The sequence below is a fragment of the Furipterus horrens genome, unplaced genomic scaffold (genome assembly GCF_987537825.1).
Source record: "Furipterus horrens unplaced genomic scaffold, mFurHor1.1.pri manual_scaffold_12, whole genome shotgun sequence".
NCBI classification, from domain to species: Eukaryota; Metazoa; Chordata; class Mammalia; order Chiroptera; family Furipteridae; genus Furipterus; species Furipterus horrens.
In genome coordinates, this window is record NW_028327182.1 from 7,575,491 (window position 1) to 7,581,455 (window position 5,965).

Sequence of the window (5,965 nt, forward strand, 5' to 3'; positions counted from 1 at the left end):
TGCCCTTATGACAGCGCATCCTCGTTCTTTTCCGATTACTCCTCTACGTAAGACACTCCATTTTGTGCCTTGGTTTCCACACCCCTTGTACAGTATTCATATTTTATCCCGGAAGATTCTAATAAATCACTGCAGACACAATAGCCCATTTGAGAATAGGTTTTACAGGCAGAAAGGCACATGTTAGCGATGCGATCACAGGCATCAGATGGCGTCATTGTGCTCCAGCACGTCTTGTATGCTGTGTGCGCAAGCGATACAGCGGCTATTCCAGGCGCAATGAGTCAGCCCAATGTTCCTGCCCTGGTTTCAGGGTGTATCCATAGGAACCCTTTGAAATGTTTTGTTTTATGAATTTGGCTTCTTTCCGTTTTTCACTAGTGCCAACACTTTCAAGATAATGCAGTTTAGACATGTCACAGCTGTTGAAACTCATACCCTAAGCTTGAGCTGACAGTGGTGTATCATCGCGAACGAGAAACTCCCAAACAACATTATGATAAAGAGCAGAAGTATGAAAAATAAGAAGACAAAGGGAAGAAAATATTGCCTTACCCACTTAAAGCAGAGCCCTAGGGAAAACATCTGGTTCTGAGCAAACAGTGATGCTTTCAACACAGTGAAGGGGTCACTGGGTAGACTGACAGACGGTTCCTGGACGCTGAAGAGCAGGTAGTGAGTCGTTGGTCTCTGTAGGGGAATTTATATTTAAAAAGGGAAGAGATCTATGACTTTCAAATCTAGATAGAAGCCGTAATTTGAGATTTTTGCTGTAGTGTTTAGAACTACACCTTACTATGTCAGAAATGCTTTTTATCTTGAATTCTCAGGTTAACTTTAGAAAGCACTCTATACGCTTTGAGGAACAATCAAAGGTAAACTTTACAAGGGTTTAAAAAGATTGTTAGGGTAGAACTATTACATTGTAACAACTGTTGAATATCATGTATTTCTGCAAAAACAGATTTCTTTACAAAAGGAAGTAAAGAATATCATAGTTTACTCATTTGACAAGGACCTTCAGTCACAGCAATTGGTGTGTCTGAGAAGAAACCACTTTCCAGTTTAAAAAATCCACCCCTCTCCCCACAAGAAAAAAAAAACCTTTTACAAATACTAACTTCTGGGTGAGTCTTAAAAACTAATCTGAAAGATCTGTGAGGCTCACAGGCGAGGCAAGAGAATTAAGAGTTTATTTTGTGTGGGTGTAAGTTGGAATGTAGTCGTGTGTGAGTTAGATAGAATCTTGAAAATACTCCAATTACACCTACTTTCTGTTCTAACCACATATGTATGATCGTTTAAAACAAACACTTTCCTCTCATTGACATTTAAATATTATCTTCATAAGTGAAAGATTAGGAAGAACCTCAGGTTCACTGAGAGTTGCACACAACCTTCAGATCTATAAATAAAGAACATTGCATTTAATAGGCACAAGCCTTATATATAATTTTTACAACGATGGCATGACTTAGTAATATTAGAGCCTGCCTCTCACATCTGGCCTCTCCTTGCTCTATTCGGTAAGACCCGTTCTCTGTGCTAAAAGAATCACTCTTTGCTCCTTGAGGAAATCATTGAAAAGTGGCAAGGCCGGGATCTGACATCAGTCTGTCCTGCCAAAAAGTCTGTGCTCTTCCCAGTAGATCATAACGCCTTCTAGCTATGAAAGATTTGGGCACCTCTTCTCCCTAACCAGCTATACTCTAAAGCAACTTGTGACAAGAAATCTGAAATATATGTGACGCATAAAGCAAAGCTTTAAAATAATACAACATACATTAAATACACTTTTCAGAGCAAACAGCTATGAGTCTGGTCTTTCTGAGACATCTTCAAGAAATACAAGAATCTGAATATTTTCATTCTCTAAACTACTAAGGTTCATAGCCTATCAAATATCCCAGATTTTAAAAATCTCATTAGTTTGAGATGGTAAAATTTTCAAAAATGTATTGACTATTCATTCTACATCTGGAAATCTATTAATACTACTCACTATATAAATAGGACAAAGGAAAAAAGTTGTATCATTGTATTCTTGGATGCTGGAACACGTTACACAGCATGCAACACCTGCTTTTTAAATCATTTTATTCTTTAAGTCATGACACAGAAAGTTGACTTTTGGTGTACAGTTTTCAAAAGTTTTCAACACATGTATTGATTGATGTAACCGAAACCACAATCAGGATACGGAAAAGTTTCATCACACTCAAGACAATCCTTGATGTGACCTCTTCATAGTCATACATTTCCCCCACCTATAACTCCTGGAAACCATGGATCTTTTCTCTATCACTGCAGTTTTATCTATTTGAAAATGCCATCTAAATGGAATCATTTAGTGTATGACCTTTTAATACTGGCTTTTTAGCCCCGGCTGGTGTGGCTCAGTGGATTGAGCACTGGCCTGTGAACCGAAGGGTCGCTGGTTTCATTTCCTGATCAGGGCAGATGACTGGGTTACGGGCCAGGGGCATGTGGCAGGCAACCAAGTGATTGATGTAGCTCCCCCACACTGAAATTACTCTCTACCCCACTCCCTCCCCTCCCCTTTCTCTAAAAATCAATAAAATCCTAACAAAAATAAAACTGGCTTAAAAAAATTAATTAGAGGAAAGAAGAGAGGAACATTGATTTGTTCCATTTACTTACTCATATTCATGTAGTCATTCCAGCTTTTGTTTGATTATTGTTTACATGGGTATATATTTTATTTTAGTCCCATCATTTTATTTTAACCTACCTATATCATATTTGAAGTAAGTTTCTTGTAGAGAGCATATACTTGGGAGATTTTTTAAAAGTATGCTGATAAGTCTCTTTAAAATCAGGTATTTAAAAAATTTACACTTACTGAAATTATTGATGTGTTTGAATTTAGGTCTTTTTTGTTTTCTGCTTGTTTTTCTGTATTTTTAATCCCTCTGTTTCTCCTTCCCTCTCTTCTTTTGTGTTATTAGAACATATTTTTGTATTTCACTTTAATTTTTCTATTGTATATTTTACAGCCTTTTGTGTAGTTTGTTTTGTTCTATAGTTGTTACTCTGGAGATTACAGTATACATATTTAACACTTCAAAGTCTACCTGGAGCCATGTCATGTGGAATGCAGAAATCTTACTGCATATTACCAAAACGAATTAACACTATTCTGGATGTACTAGCAAAAGGGTGAGTCAAAATAAGGTAAAAAAAAAAAAAAAAAAAAAGAAAGAAGAGAATAAAAATGATCATTATTTGTAGATGCCATATTTGTTTACTTCAAAAAATACAAGAGAACTAGAAAAGTATTACAACTTTTATGACAATTTAGCTAGGTGATTGGGAGTAAAATTAAAATACAGAAATTAATGGTCTTCCTGTGTAAAATAATAGCTGTATGTAAGATATAATGAAAGAAAAAAAAAGATGTAATGAAAGAAAAATTAAAATATCCACGGATATTAATAAATATACAGGAGTTATATAAAGAAGTTTTTAGGAAGTGACAAACATGCTCACATTAAAAAAATAGAAAGGTATTTTGTACTAGCTTTTTGCATCACTGTGAAAGCAACCACAGATTCAGACAGTTAATGATATACTTGGCTAGGAAGCCAAAAGAATGAGCTGCTAGCTGTGAGATTAACATCTAATATGTTAAGAAAGCTGACTATTTCTAAACTGATTTGGAAATTCAGTTCATCCCAGAAATCAGAAAAAGTGATTCTAAAGCTCACATAAAAATTAGCAATGATAATCAGAAAAGTTATGAAGAGGAGCACTAAAGGGAAATTATTCTTACATGATAGTAAGGCATATTTTAAAGCTACAATAATTAAAACAGTGTGGCAATAGGTCATGAATCAACAGTTCATCGAAACAGCCATAAATGCCCAGAAATAAACTAGAAACAAGTTAGTAAAGAAAATGTGGGTTACACAATATATGATGTTGTAATAAATGGGCAACCATTTGAAAAAAAATTAAGTTGAATCCCTAGTTCATATTTTATAGCAAAATAAATTTCAAGTGGATCAAAACCTTAAACATAAAACTACTAGAAGAAAAAAGGGGGATTTAAACATAATCGTGAAGAGATAAAGTTTTCCACAGGTAGAACACAATGACAGAAACCATAAAAATAAAAATAAAAAACACAATAATTTCACCTGTATTAAAAAAATAAAATCTACAAGATCACCTAAGCTTCAGTGTCCCAGGTTTTTACTGGGGGCTCATTAGATAGGCATGATTGATTGACTCATTGACCAGAGGCTGAACTGAACCACCACTGCCCCTCCCCCCACCGCCCCTCCCCCCACCCACTGTGATGCAGCACCACACTCTAATTTTGTGCTTGTTCTTGTGTGGCCAACCCTCATCCTGAGTTATCTCATTAGCATAAGCTATCAGGTTTCATCATGAAAAACAAAGACACTTCTATCACTCTGTAAATTCTAAGGATTTAGTTCCTGGGAATGAGTGGGGGGCTTGAAAGGGAGGGGACTGGAAGGAGAGAAGGAAGCCAGGAACTTTTTTTTATTCCAAGGGAAGCTACCAGTAATAGCAAAAGACTGGAAACCAACAATGTCCAGTAACAAAAGACTAATTAAAAAATTAAAATACATCTAAATAATGGAATTCTATGCAATTGATAAAAAGAGCGGACCAACTCTATAGGTAGAGATAAATTGCTGAATGTGCAAAACAATCTGTGTGGCATGCCATAATTTGTGTTTCATACATATGTATAGTTGTATATCCATTGGGCCAACTCTAGAAAAACAAATAAGAAACTAGTAATAGAGGTTGGATCCAGAGAAGAGAAATGAGTGGCTGGGAGAAGGACTACTTTTTTACCCTTTTCAACTTCCTGATTTTTGTACAATGTTCATATGTTACCTACATAACCAGACTGAAGCATTACAATGCATTTGCACATTTCTCTGAGGATACTAAACATAATTTATAACTTAATCTTTTGATTATTAAGGCCATTGTCATGAATTATATTAAACAATACAGCTCTGCGCATCTATTAAGGCACATAAGACTGTTTTCATCCGCACTAAGTGACCCCAGGCTACTGTGATTTGTGTGTCATTTTTAGTCTGTCTTCTCCCAGCTGCTCTTTACTACTGTCAACTATTTTTCCTCTGACCAAACTTCTCAAATTGGTGCTTTTACTTTATTTTATTTATTTTTAGAGAGAAGGCAAAGGAGTGAAAAAGAGAGGGAGAGAAACATCAATGTGTGGTTGCTTCTCACATGCTCCCAACTGGGGACCTGGCCCGCAACCCAGGCGTGTGCCCTGACTGGAAATCAAACAGGCAGCCCTTTGGTTTGCAGGCCAGAGCTCAATCCACTGAGCCACACCAGCCAGGGCCAAATTGGTGCTTTTAGTTGTGATGGGCTAAGAAACCAGACACATGATCCTAATACAGTACTAGATAAAATAGGGGAAAACTGCCCCTTAGCTTGAGAAATCTTCTCATAATTGATGAGGTTGAGAGATCAGACTTTATAATAACTACTTGACTACTCAAAATTTTTATATATTCCCTGCTCCATATAATTGAATAAAGAACAGGAAAGGCATTATTGAAGTCACAAAGGGAGGGTCTGTTATTTAATAATGCTATATTGCTAAGTACATATCTGGAATTTTTCATTCATTCAAAATATTATTGAGAATCTAGTGTATACCAGAGAATGTTCTAGGTGCTAGGGATACAGCAATGAACAGTACAGACAATGGTCAAAGTCCCTTAGAATTTAAGCTAAGTGCTACAAAGAAAAGGGGATAATGCTACAGAGCAATGAGGATGGAGGGGTAGAATTAGATAGGATGGCATTTCAGCGAGGGTCTGATCAGGAAAGGAAAACCACTAGGATATAACATACACACACACACACACCATCTTTAATATTAAAATAAGAGATTTATCATAGGGATTAGAGGAGGCTGTTCCTT